The 14,796-nt window shown below is 42.7% G+C and overlaps 1 long non-coding RNA gene across 1 annotated transcript; it reads left to right on the plus strand.

The window, feature by feature from the left end:
- The first annotated feature begins 3,068 nt into the window (after window positions 1-3,068).
- Window positions 3,069-6,895, plus strand: LOC117353713. The gene is made up of 2 exons (XR_004538004.1): window positions 3,069-5,708; window positions 5,871-6,895. It is a non-coding gene; the product is annotated as an uncharacterized LOC117353713 (long non-coding RNA).
- The last annotated feature ends 7,901 nt before the right edge of the window (window positions 6,896-14,796 follow it).

The following is a 14,796-nucleotide window of genomic DNA, read 5'->3' on the forward strand; positions in this document are numbered from 1 at the left end:
CGGCTTGAAGTTCTTCGCCTCCTTGGCTATTTTTTCCTCGTAGTCTCTTTTGGCCCCTTTTACCGCGTTATGGCACCTGCGTTAATGTTGTTTGTGCTTGTTCCAGTTTTCATCCGTTTTTGACCTTTTCCATTCCTTAAATGAAGTTTTCTTGTCTCTGATCGCTTCCTTCACCTCTACAGTGAGCCACGCCGGTTCTTTGTTCTTTTTCCTCTTGGATCCCATGTTGATACACGGTATATATATATTTTGCGCCTCGGTGACTGTGTCCTTAAAAAGGGACCAAGCTTGCTCTAGCGTTTTTACACTGCTTATCCTCTTCTTAATCTTCTTCCCTACCATGAGTCTCATCCCTTCGTAATTCCCTTTTCGGAAGTTCAGTGCCGTGGCTGTCGTTTTGGACCGATGTTTCTCCCCTGCGCCAAATCAAAGCGGATCATATTGTGATCATTGCTTCCCAGCGTCCCTTCTACTTCTACATCTTGTGCTGGTCCTCGCAGGCCATTTAGAATTAAGTCCAGAATTGCATTTCCTCTAGTATTTTCCTTGACAAGTTGTTCCAGGAAGCAATCGCCTACAGCATCCAAGAACTTGGTCTCTCTAATGTAGCCGGAGGTGCCTAGGTTCCAGTCTATTCCCGGATAGTTGAAGTCACCCTTGATAACTGTGTTGCCTCCCTTGCAGTTGCGTTTAATCTCGTCTGTCATTTCTCCATCAATTTCTTTGGACTGCCCTGGGGGTCGGTAGTAGATGCCGATCTTCATTTCCAGGCCATTTGTTCCTGGAATTTTGACCCATAGAGACTCTAACTTATCCGTCAGTTGTGGCGTGTTCTCTCCAGCAGATTCAATTTCCTCTTTGACGTATATGGCAACACACCCACCTTTTTGAGCCACTCTGTCTCTGCAGTATAGTTTGTATCCCGGTAGCACAGTGTCCCAGACGTTTTCCTCAGTCCACCATGTTTCCGTGATGCCTATGATGTCAACGTTATCTTTTTGTGCTATGGCTTCTAATTCACCCATCTTATTTGTAAGGCTCCTTGCGTTTGTGTACATACACTTGAGTTTGCAGCTTTTTCCTTTCTTGCATTTTCTTCCCTCTTGTGTCCTTTTCGATCTCTCTTGCCTATAATCCGGTGAGTCTTTCCCTCTATCTTCTTGCACAGTATCCTCTGGGTATACCGGTTCCCGAACCATCGACTCTCTCTCTCTCTTGCTTCGCACGTGACAATCAGGTAGCCATGTACTATATAAACAAGCAAGGAGGCACAGGATCCCTCCTTCTTTGTCAGGAGGCTCAAAAGATTTGGCTTTGTGCAACTGCTTGCAACATCTATCTCAAAGCTCAGCCGAATTCTTCAAATTCATGAATGGGCATTCACTTCTGCAGCTCTCCGTCCCATCTTTTCTCAATGGGGCACCTCTCAGGTGGCTTTGTTTGCGTCTCCCCACAACAACAAGTTGCCCCAATTTTGCTCCAGAGAGTACTCTCGTCGCCTGGAGGTGGATGCATTTCTTCTGGACTGGATGCTCAAGTTTCTCTATGCATTTCCTCCCATTCCTCTCATTCAAAAGACGCTTGTCAAGCAGCAATCAGCCACCATGATTCTCATAGCTCCTTATTGGCCAAGGCAACCTTGGTGCTTCCTTCTATTTCAACTCAATATCAAAGAGCCAATACCTCTATCAATTTTTCCATCGCTTCTCACACAGAATCAAGGATCTCATCTCTTCTGCACCCCAAACTGCAGTCTCTGCACCTGACAGCTTGGTATCTCTTGGGCTGACTTCTGCTGATCTTTGTCTCTCTCAAGCCTGTTCAATTAATATTAGAAGCTTCTGGAAAACCTGCCACTCAACAATGTTATCAACCAAAGTGGACACACTTTTTTGCCTGATGTATTATACATCATCATGATCCAAAATCCATTGCAGTTTTACTAGTTTTGGATTATCTTCTTCATTTATCTGACTCTGGGCTAATATCTACATCTATCAGAGTCCATTTCAGTGCTATCACTGCTTTTCATCAACCAGTCGATGGTAAACCTCTCACTGCTCACCTTTTGGTTTCCAGATTCATTAAAGGACTTTTCAATGTTAAACCACCTCCAGTGGCATGGGATCTCAATGTGGTTCTTGCTCAGTTGATGAAGCCTCCATCTGAACCAATGTCTATGGCTCATCTCAAGTACATAACTTGGAAAGTTGTTTCCTCATCTCTCTCACTTCTGCCAGAAGAGTGAGTGAACTTCAGGCACTAGTGGCGGATCCACCGTTTACAGTGTTCAACCATGACAAACTTGTACTTCGAACCCATCCGAAGTTCTTTCCAAAGGTTGTCACTGAATTTCATCTCAATCGATTGTACTTCCAGTGTTTTTTCCTAAGCCTCATTCTCATCCATGAGAAACGGCTCTTCTGCAATCGGGCTTTGGCCTGTTATCTTAACAGAACAAAGCCGCATAGGACATCTCCTCAAATTTTTGTCTCCTTTGATCCTAATAAGTTGAGGCATCCTGTTTCGAAGAGAACAATTTCCAACTAGTTGGCTATTTGCATATCGTTCTGTTCTGTTATGCTCAGGCTTGGCTGCAACTGGAGAGTCGAGTCACAGCTCAAAGTTAGAGCTATGGCAGCTTCAGTAGCTTTTCTCCGTTCTACTCCTATTGATGAAATATGCAAAGCTGCTACTTGGTCCTCAGTTCATACATTCACCTCACATTATTGTCTGGAATCTTTTTTTCAGACAGTATGGGTACTTCGGCCAGTCAGTATTATAAACTTTATTTTCCTAAAAGGCCAACACTTCCACCATCCCATTCTGGTTAGCTTGGAGGTCACCCACATGTGAGAATGTGCTGCCTGCTTGTCCTAGGATAAAGCACAGTTACTTACCATAACAGGTGTTATCCAGGGACAGCAGGCAGACATTCTCACAACCCATCCACCTCCCCTGGTTGGCTTCTTAGCTGGCTTACTGAACTGAGGAGCCATGCGCCTTCATCAGGCAGGAAGGCACTCGCGCATGCGCAGTGTGGGCTATCGCAAACTTTCTAAATTTCTTAAAACGGTGATGCAATTTTGTCCGTACCGGGGCTCCATGGATGACGTCACCCACATGTGAGAATATCTGCCTACTGTCCCTGGCTAACACCTTTTAACGGTAAGTAACTGTGCTTTCTGGGATCCATGGTTGCCATGTTGAATGTGATTCCTTAGGCAAGGGCGCACATGCGTCCTCTTTAGCATGCATTGCTCTCTCACTTGGCTCCGCACAGGGATGCCTTACAGGCCTATCTTCCTTGGACTCTGGAACTTTGAGCAAGCATGGACTGGTGGTTTCTCCCGCAGTCGCTTTGCAGGTGCGTACTGCTACACATTGTATCCTGGATCGTGCTGATGACAGATGCCAGCCTTCAGTACTGGGGAGCCCATTGCAATCATTGCCCTGTTCAGGGGTGTTGGACGCCCTCTAAAAGGAAATGGTCAATCAACCGGTTGGAGTTCAAGGCCATTCAGCTAGCTCTGATGCGATTGCAGAAGACTCTGGAGGGCCAGGCAGTCAGGGTCTTCTCCAATAATGCGACAGCAGTAGCCTATGTCAATTGCCAGGGAGGGACTAAAAGCTCTCCTCTGGCTCAGGAAGCCTGCCTGCCTTTTTCTTTTGGTGAAATTTCACCTCCTAGCACTGATGGCAATGTTTAGGCAAATTTTCTCAACAAACAGATTCTGGATCCAGACGAGTGGACTTTGTCCACAGCGGCATTCTGAGCCCTAGTTTGGCAGTGGGGTCGGCCACGCTTCGACCTTATGGCCACGGTGAGAAACAATATAGATTGTTTATTCAGTTGAAGATACGAGCCTGGAAGTGAGGGGCTTGATGGTCTTGTGCAGCTGTGGCCTCGGGAGATTCTTCTGTATGTCTTTCCTCCTTGGCTAATGATAGGGTGGGTCATTCGGCAAATCGCAGTCCATCCGGGCCGCATCATTCTGGTGGCTCCAGATTGGCCTCACAGACCATGGTATGCAGATTTGATGCGTCTGCGCAAAGGTTGCAGCCTTCAGCTGAGCACCCATCTGGACCTACCAACACAGGGTTCAGTATTCATGAAGGAGCCAGGTCACTTTGCTCTTATGGCATGGCTCTTGAGCACGCAGCCTTAGAGCACAAAGGATATTCTGCTATGGCTATTAATACTCTTCTCAAGTCTAAGAAGTCATCCACCGTTTCTGTTTATGCTAAGGTGTGAAAGGCCTTCGAACACTGGTGCGCCCAAGACCAGATGGACCCTTATTCAACCCTGATCTTGTGATTCTCACCTTTCTTCTGGCTGGCCTGGATAAAGACCAAACTGTAGTGTCTCTTCGGATTCAGGTGGCCGGGCTCTCTTGCTTTAGATCCCGGGAACGTTGATCCTTGTTGGCTGCTCATCCTGATGTCACTAGTTTTCTGAAGGAGACTCTTCGTGCCAGCTGCCAGTTAAGCAATCTTTCCCTTCCTGGAACCTTAACCTGGTGCTGTCTAGCATTACCAAGGCTCCTTTTGAGTCTCTTCAAGAGGCTTCTTTCTTGGACTTGATGTTAAAGACCATTTTTCTGGTTGCCATTACTTTTGCACGATGTGCGTTGGAACTACAGGTTCAGTCATGCAGAAGAACCCTTCCTCCATATTTCAGAGACTGGGGTTTCCCTTTGGACGGTTCCTTCCTTTCTGCCGAACGTGGTTTCAGCTTCCATGTTAATCAGAAAGTGCGTTTGCCTGCCTTCCAGCCTGCTGGTTCCAGGACACAAGATCGTCTGTTGAAGAAGCTGGATGTGCGCAGAGTACTTCTCCGTTATCTGGAGGTCACTAACTAGTTTCGTTTCTCTGACGTGTGTTTGTGCTGACTCATTCAGTTAAGCGGGGCATTCCCGCTTCCAAAGCCATGATTTCCAGATGCATCCATAGGGTCATTTGTCAGCCTGCATTCTTTCTGGGGATAGTCCCCTATTTCCATCAAGGTGCATTCTATCAGGAGTGTGGCTTCTTCATGAGCTGAAGCTAGATCTGTCTCCCATGAGGAGATTTGCAGGGTGGCAAAGTCGTCTTCTCGTCTCACGTATACCAAGTTTTACAGAGTGGATGTGGCGGCAAGATAAAACTGCCTTTGGGTCCTTGGTCTTAAGGGTCGGCGCAGCAAGTCTGCCCTAGCTTTATGGGGACTGCTTTTGTAGGTCCCATCTGTCTAGAATGTTTCTGTTGTACTGGAAAAAGAAATTCTGTACTTAACCCTCTTTTCCAGTAGATAGGTGAGACATTCTAGACTCCCGCCCAGTCCTTCCTGTGCCTGCCTACTGTTTCAGTCTGTTTATGCTTCTCCAAGCTGCTTCTTGGATGCATATCAGCCCTTAGGACTGAGAAGAATTTGCATATATGTTTAACTTTTATATGGAAGTAGTTTCTGAGCTCCTTTGAAGCCGTTGCTAGTGGTTAACATTACTCTTTGATTTAATTCTTGCGCAAAACAGTTTGGTTTTTAAGCCTGTTGCTACAGGTGCCTCTACTTCACGTGTATTGGTTGGCTCTCAATGCTTGGGTACTAACTGCAGGTGGAGCTTAGGAGCCCAGTAAAGTACAGTAGAGGCAAGAGGAAAAATCTAGCATGGATTCCTTCTGCAGATGCACGCAGCTATAGGGATATTACCCATCTGTCTAGAACAGAGGTGTCAAAGTCCCTCCTCGAGGGCCGCAATCCAGTTGGGTTTTCAGGATTTCCCCAATGAATATGCATGAGATCTATTAGCATACAATGAAAGCAGTGCATGCAAATAGATCTCATGCATGTTCATTGGGGAAATCCTGACTGGATTGTGGCTCTCGAGGAGGGACTTTGACACCCCTGGTCTAGAATGTCTCGCCTATCTACTGGAAAGAGCTTACCAGGGTACATACATAATCTCTTTTTCTCTCAGAATAAGGAGGAGTGACACAGAAGGAACATCTGTGAATTAGAGTGATATCTTCAGCATGGACCTCATTAACCTAATGCACACTACGGTTGTCTTATGTAGGATTTCAAAGGGAACCTTATTGACCTACAAATGTGTTTTCTGGTACAACAGGTTTTTTTGGGGGGGGGGAATAAGCATTCCTTAAATAGTAAATATACTGAAATGCACAGTTTTATAGGAAAACATGCCCATATATATTCTGCTATTTTAAATACTGTGAATTATGCTATCATAGCCAAATAGCTTTCCAACTTATTTATTTTTTCTATGTTGAAGTCTATAATTCTGTGCATTTCAAGTTTTTTTATTCATATTCAATAAAGATGTTTTTACAATATGCTAAGCATATTACTACCAGTTTTATATATTTGCCTGACCTGTATGTCTGCCTTGTGTCTATTCTGGTGGTGCAGTTGTGATGACTAAAAATATTTTATTTCAGGTTTAGGTCCACTTAGCCCACTTATTTTTGCTAAGAGGTCTATGGGTTCTGTAGCATGCCATTGTATTGTTTAATCTGCCTATGTGATAAAAAGGTTATTAATGTGGAATTTCATGCAAGAATAAGATGCCCATATTTTGTTTTGGGGCTTTGTTTGGGTTTTTTTGTTTGTTTTTTTTGGGGGGGGGTTCCTACACATTATGCACATCCTGTGAATGACTTAATTGCCCCATGGCATGCATAGTTGAATTAAAGCATCTTTTGCCTGATTGAAGAAAATGTGCTTAGGCGTACTTCTCAATATTTTTCTAGGAAGCAGCAGGGGATCTGTGATATTGCTTATGCCATTATTTTGATGTCTTAATTGGTGCTGTGGAAGTGTGTATGTTTCCTGAGTGTTTTATATCATTCCAAATTGTTTTGAACAGCTAAGCTGAAAATAAAATAAATAAATAAATATTTTTACAGTGTCCAATATTTTTTCTGTTTTTAATTTTTTGAAAAAGGGAATAAAATATCCAAAGAGAATAATTATTAGTTTATAGGGATATATTAAACTTGAGTCAAATAAATTATAAATGTATTTAACTGGTGATCTAAAATTAGATTCTTCCAAGGTCAAGCAGGATTATGTGGCTTCACAGATGAGTGACATCATCCAGTAAGAAAAAGATCTCTCAATCAATCTAAAAAAGATTCTAGGTCTTTGAAGGGCCCTTACCATGTCTACAAGTTCCTGATTCACAATGTCATACAGAACTGCCTGTCTTGTATTTTTTCCATGAAACAAATCTTTTTCCTCTAACTGTAACTTCACTACTCAGATTTTTTTTTTTTTGGTCATCTTTAGTTTTTTTTTAATTTTGGTGTGTTTGCCTTTTCCTCTTTATGGAGGTTGGGAATCCCAGCCAGGGCATATTGTCAAAATTGAGTTATTTAATTTTATGGATTACCCTCAGCACTGAGAGACACCATTGGGAATGAACATTAACAGATTCCCTTCCAACAAAGAGGATGGATTTGTCCTTTTCAAAGACACCAGAGTGCCCATCATAGAGCAGAGGCTTAGAATCATTAACATAGAACCTATTGGAAAACAATATTGGAAGTATCAAAGTACTGGCTGTTGCAGTACCTTTGAACTGACCATGAATAGAGCTAACGTTGTGGGTTCAAACCTCACCCTGCTCTTTGTGACCCTACACAAGCCCCTTGATCCTCTATTGCCCCAGGTACGACTGTGAGCCTATCAGGACATATGGGGAAAATGCTTGAGTACCTGATTGTAAACCACTTAGATAACCTTGTTTTGAGGGGAGTATGGATATTATGTGCAGGTTATGACTGTATTTGTGTATCTGGGGGAGAGTGGATGCTTTGAGTGGGATGGAGGGTAGAATGGTAGGGGACCTGGGTAGGGTCAAGCAAACTCAGCATATGTTTACACTGGAGGTGGCTGGGCTGGGAGGCCACCTCGGTGCACAGTCTTCTCAAGGCTGCACACTTACCATAACATTTTTTCTTCTATTTTCCTTATAAGGGATTATGGCTGATTTACACCTTCTGACCCTAAATGTAGAAGGCCTCAATTCACCAGTTAAGCACACTAAACTGCTATCCTTTTTAAAGAAGGAAACGGCCGATGTGGTTTACCTCCAGGAGACCATTAGTCTATGGCTCCATTTGTCTATGGCTGAGCATAGAAAGCTGCAGAGGGACTGGGTGTGAAAGGTAGTGTTCTCCTCTTATAATTCCAAACAAAGATGGGTGGCCATATTGATATGCAAAAGATTGGCTCTTACCATCCACAAGGAACTCCAAGACCCTAATGGCTGCTATATTATTCTGGCAGGGGACCTGCAGGGCCGACACATAGCTCTTTGTAATATATATGCTCCTAATGTGTACTCCCACCATTTCTTCTCTGACATAGCGCAAGATTGGCTACACTACCAGATTAGATGCCTCAGTGGCGGAAGATTTTAATATCGTCAGCTCTTTGGAGGTTGACTGCAAACTGGCATGACCCACAAAGCAGGGGGGGGCTGAGAGTTTGGGTGTTAACACACAAAACCCCCCCCCCCCCACTGTCCCCCTCACCCCGGATCGCCCCCCCAACTACCCCCACCCCCTGACACCCCCCTTCACTTACATTAGTTGAACGGACGGACAGGTCCCAAGCCCGTCCGCCCGGCAGGCCCACCATCGTCCGAATATGGCCAACTGGAATTGGCGGTCAATTTAATGAATTTCAATAATGTTGATGTGCTGAGCTTGAAGAATTTTCTAGGGATTATTTAGTTGAATAGAGTTGACAGATTAAGCTTTTATTAAATAGCTATGGTTGCCTGAAGTTTTATAAATAATTTAATTGGGCGCGACTTGAACTTACTGCGCATGCGAAATTGAATTAGTTTGCGCATATGTGAATGTCTTAAAAAAGACACCAGTAAAGCGGCGCATTAGCAGAGAAATCCTAGCCCCAAAAATGAAAGGACGCTAAAGTGGCGAGTCTGTTTTAATTCAATGTACAGCATCAAATTTCAAAGTAAAGTAAAACCTTGGATTGCAAGTGACTTGGTTTGCAAGTGTTTTGCAAGACAAGCAAAACATTTTATTAAATTGTAACTTGATATACAAGCAATGTCTTGTAATACAAGTACATACAGTATTTTGCTTCCTAAATGTTTCTGCACTCTGTATTTCCTCTGACTATCTGCACATTGTAACTCGCTGAATGTCCAGCTCTCTTGATTGTAATCCGCCTAGAAGTTGCAAGATTGTGGCGGTATAGAAGAATAAAGTTATAATTATTATTATTATTATTATACACATATCACAAATGAGCCAATGGTTCTTCTCTCTGACGCTGCAAGAGTGTAGTTACTGTTCTAAACAAGCAAAGCCTTGCAATACAAGTATATACAGTGTACATGCATCACATCATCACAACCGAGCCTATGGTTCTTTTCTCTCTGACACTGCAGGAATGTAGTGACTGTTCTAAATGAGCGAGGTTTTGCAATACAAGTACGTATAGTATTTTGTATTAAAGTTTTTGGGTTGTGGAATGAATCATCTGAGTTTCTATTATTTCCTATGGGGAAATTCGCTTTGATATACGAGTGCTTTGGATTACAAGCATGCTTCTGGAACGAATTATGCTCGCAAACCAAAGTTTTACTGTACTGTTAAATGAATTTTTGAACAAAGGATAACACAATTTGAATTGATTGAAATGTTTAGTAAAATTTTGTTTTTTATGTTGTTTCTTAGTGCCAATTTATTGGGTGAGATTTAATAAATCCCTTAATTTGTGCTGAGTTGTGGTTTCTTACTATGAAGTATGTAATAGTGCTGCTCAATTCAGGCAAAAAAAATGTGATTCGATTCAGCCTATTGAATCGATTATTCGATTCTATTTTCCTGCCCAATTAGGGCAATCAGAGGCAGGATCGCGGAAGAGGGAAGACAGCTCCTGAGGCCTATGGCAACTTGCAAGGATCGCTAAAGTACCCGCGATTCTTTCTGCAGGCTGCTTCCTGCTGGAATCAGGTAAATGGAGGCACAGGAGGCCAGGGGGGAAGCCTTTGCATCACTTCACGACTGACCCTCCCCCCTTGCCCTCTAAAGCAGGAACTTTCCTGCAGCAGCCGGCCAGCAAGAGGCAGCACTGCCGATCCTGCTTTAGAGGGCGAGGGGGGAGGGTCAGTCACCAAATCGGGAGGCTGATTTTTTTTTTTTTTTTTAATCGATTCGAACCAATTCACCCGAAATGAATCAGTGAAACGATTCGAATCGTGAATTGGACAGCACTAGTATGTAGTATTTAGTTAATGGTTTTATCAGCACCACTAAATTTAACTCAGGAATTTTATAATAACCCACTCTTTAAAAATATTTATTATTGATCAACACCACAGAGTGTAGAATATAAAGCAGCTGGTAGTTGATTGATTTAGAGAAGGTAAAATCTGATTAATGAACGGGTTGCATTACCTAATTTGGAAGGTTTTTTATAAGTAATTAATTACTGCTGAACATGAGGTGCTATTTAATGAAGTAATTACAGTATAATATTCCAGTAATGAAATCTAATCAATGGAATATGTAACCAATTTGAATTGTATGTATTTTTTAAGCTAGTTATAGTATATTGATATGAGTGTTTTTGATCATGGAATATAATTGCTGATTATTTGATGCACGGTGATTAAGCAATTTTAGAAATATTGCTATATGAATCAAAAATGAATTTAAAATTTATAGAATTGGAAAGTTGTTTGTAAGGTGCTATGTAGTTTAGTTAATTTATGTGAACTATAATACATTAATGAATAATTAATTTATGTAAGTAAAAGTAGTTTAGTTAATTTATAACTATAATGCATTAATGAACATTCAATTGATTATATAAATAAGATTAATGTGATGTCTTTCTTATCAAATGAAAGTATATTGTAATCAATTAATAAATTTTTGACCATGAACTGTATATACGTATTTAGTATAGATTTATGTTTATGTAGATGTAGAATGATGTAATTGAAATTGCAATATTGATAGTAAGCTACTACTCACTCCTTGGGTGTTTGTGATGTATGTATAAATGGGTTTAAATAATATGTTCTTTGTATTATGCAGCGCTCCTTTAGAACCCTTGAGAAAGCCTTTATGTGGCGAAACGGGTCCCATCGGGGCAGGCTAGTGATTCTACATATTAAAAGATAAGTGAAAATACTTTCTGTTATGTTGTTTTTTGGAATTTGGTTGAATCATGAAACAACAGTATGTATTGAGTAATACATCAAGGAGAAGGTGAAAAGGGTCAAGGACAAGTATTACCCACTGAAATAAAAATTAATGTGTAATTAAGTGGATGTTGAAGACCCTTTGGACCTCTCTCTATATTGGACACTCAGAAGTGGAGTGTTTTGTAATTGTGGATGTTTCCAATTCTGGTTGGCCCAGGCACCTAAGGCTCCTTCTGTGGGCGGGGCCTTAGGCACCTGGCCCAATCAGGCCCTAAGGCCTGCCATTTGGACGATGGAGGGCCTGCCAGGCAGACGGGCTTGGGACCCGTCCATCCAGCCAACTAATATAACTGAAGGGGGAGGTGTCGGGGGTGGTCACGGGGTCATGGGGTTCAGGGGCAGTCTGTGGTTCAGTCGTGGGGGTGGGGTCACTATGAGCAGGAGTGGTTGGGCTCCCTCCTGCCCATATTTTAAGGAAGGTGGGTTGCTGTGGGCAGAAGGGGTTGGGCTCTCCTGGTATTTTAAGGGGTGGGGGTGGGTCACGGGTCTCACGCCTCTGCAGGAGTTAGGCTCCGTCCTGCCGGTATTTTAAGGGGGAGTGGGGGTCGCCGTGGGCAGGAGGGCTTAGGATTCCTCCTGCCTTTATTTTAAGGGGGTGGAGGGAATCGCGGGGCTCACGCCTTGGCAGGAGGGATTGGGATCCCTCCTGCCTGTATTATAAGGGGGTGGGAGGGTCACCATGGGCAGGAGGGGTTGGACTCCCTCCTGTTATTTTAGGGGGGTTGGGGGTCAGCATGGGCAGGAGGGCCTGGGATCCCTCCTGCCTGTATTTTAAAGGGGGTGGGGGGATCGTGGGGCTCACGCTTCGGCAGGAGGGGTTGGGCTCCCTCCTGCCGGTAATGGTTTGGGGTGGGGGGTGGATCGCAGCAGGAGCGATTAGGCATCTCTCTTATCGCGGTCACCCCTCCCCCAAACTGCTGCGAACCGCGGCAGGAGATTGTCCATCTCTCCTGCCACAGGTCGCGGCAGTTAGGGGGTGAGGCGATCGCGATCACAGCAGGCGAGATGAGCCACCTCTCCTGCCATGATCGTTGTGGTGAGGGTGGGCAGGTTTCCGGGGCCGCTGAGCTGATCGTGACAGCCGTGATCAGCTCAGCAGCCCTTTTTCGGAACTTATATCTGTTTTGACTTGGTTTAAGTCAAAACGTATAAATTCCGACTGGGCAACCTGCTCAAGTTTTTGGTTATACTTGCTGTATGACTAAGTCTAGGTCGGCCTACCTCCCACCCTTTCCCCTCTAAAAATGCCTCTTTTCACTCTAGGCCTTTAGAGACAGGGGAAAGGCCTAAGCTGGTTTTGGATACGTCTTTGATTATCGGTACTTGGATGATCTAGCCTTTTGATCGTTCAAGTACCGATTTAGGCCCCTTTTTGGATGTTTTTTGTTTGTTTGTTTTTAATATGAGCCCCTTACTGTATTATTTGTATCATGTGCTGGTTGTTGGTCGCTTTATAGTTCGCTTTTATTAAACGTTTTCGGACAGACACAACAAAGTGTCACAAATTTGTTGATTTTGGCAGGCTTTTCCAATTTGTTCTAAGTTGCCTATGCCTTGCCTTCAAATTGGTTCAAACTACTGTGACTTTTGCTTGCCTCTGCAATTTTATTTTGCCTAGCCTTTGCATTGATTCTACACTGCAATTTTATTTTGCCTTGCTTTTGTGTTGATTCTACACTGTGTGCAGAATTTATTAAATCGCATGTGGTGGTATTTGATTTTTTTCTGGCTTGCTGGACAGGTGTTTTGAGTTTTTTGATGATTGTTTGGTGATATTTGATTATTGGTGCTAGTATGATGGCATCTACATTCCTTGTATTGCACATCATCCAGAGGTCTTCAGTTCCTATTGATCTTTAATACTTTGGGACAGTGACAGTTTTCGACCAGATTCAGCCAGTGTTTATACTAACGTAGCAGATTTGGAATTCTTACATCCAGCCACCCCAATATAACGAAGATGAGTGTTCCAAAGAAGAGCAAAACCTTCATTTTCATGATGAATGGGAAATGGACTACTACTTCATCATGGTGAAAGACAAGTGTTTGTTGTCTAATTTGTAATGCCCCAGTATCCTTGCCCAAAAAGTGTAATCTGGAATGTCATTAAAAGGCTCTGCATAGCAATAAGTTTGATGCTGATTTTCCACCCAAAAGTGAAATTCGTAAACTGAAGCTCAAAGAACTTAAATCGAAATTGGCTACTCAGCAGTTGATGGTGAAGCCAAGGTCACATCCTTCAAGGTCAGCAAGCTGATCGCAAAGAAATGCAAACCTCTGAAGGATGTGATCGCAAAGAAATGCAAATTCACTGAAGGGGAATTTGTAAAAGATTGTTTTCTTGAAGCAGCTGACAACCTTTTTGAAGGATTTAAAAATAAGAGCTCATAGCTGCTATTCAAGATGTACAATTGTCAAGAAACACCGTCGTGCGGCGAATAGAAAAGATGTGTGGAGACACAACTGAACAATTGTTGGAGGATGTTTCCAAATTGTGTTGCTTTCTCACTCCAACTGGATAAATCTACAGCCATAAGAGACATAGCCCTGTTACTAGTCTTTATCCGGATGTTTTTTGAAGACTTCAGTGTTAAAGAAGAACTACGTAGAATGATTTCTTTAAAAGGGAGAACTACCAGTCAGGAAATATTCAGTTCCTTCCATTCTTTTGTGACAAAGTGTAAATCTGCCATTGCATAGACTTGTTTCCATCACTACTGATGGAGCAAGAGCAATGACAGGTGAGGTTAACGGTCTCATAGCCCTCTGTAGACAGCATGAAGACTTTCCAGATTTCCTTTCTTACCACTGCATTATTCACCAGCAAGTTTTGGCAAGCAAGAGACTCAAAACAAAGACTGTCATGAACATCACTTTCAAAATTGTAAATTCAGTTCGTGGAAGATCACTTCAAAGATGGCTTTTCAATCCTACTCTTAATGAAGGGGCAACGAAAATCATTTTGCACACAGATGTAAGGTGGCTAAGTAGGCAAGAAGTTTTTTGAAGGAGAGGGGAGATGACCAAGCAGAGTTGGAAGATGAGGAGTGGTTATGTGATCTGGCATTTCTCGCTGACTTTACAGGCGAACTAAGTGATATGAACCTTGAACTACAAGGTAAAAACAAATGCATTGGTGAGATGATGAGTAGTTTCATCCTACAAGAGCAAATTTGAGCTAATAACTGACCTTGCATAAGTTTTTCCTAATTCACAGGACCATCTGGGACAATATCCAAATTTTGTTTTTCAGAACGAGAAGTATGTGACAGAAATCTGTTCTGTTATCCAAGAATTCAAAAATAGATTATGTGACTTCTAAAAAATTGGAACAGTTGTGGAGTACTTGTCATACCCATTCAAAGTAGATGTGGACATTAAAGAAACTGCAGCTGCTATCAGTAAAAATTACTCATTGAACAAGCCATCTCTTGAAAACGAAATATTAACACTTAAAAATTACATTTTTCTCAAGACCCGTGCTGAGCAAGAATCGTTTTGGAAGCTAGTGCCTAATGACAAATTTCCCAACTTGAGAAGATGC

This window comes from Geotrypetes seraphini, chromosome 2 (assembly GCF_902459505.1).
Source record: "Geotrypetes seraphini chromosome 2, aGeoSer1.1, whole genome shotgun sequence".
NCBI lineage: Eukaryota > Metazoa > Chordata > Amphibia > Gymnophiona > Dermophiidae > Geotrypetes > Geotrypetes seraphini.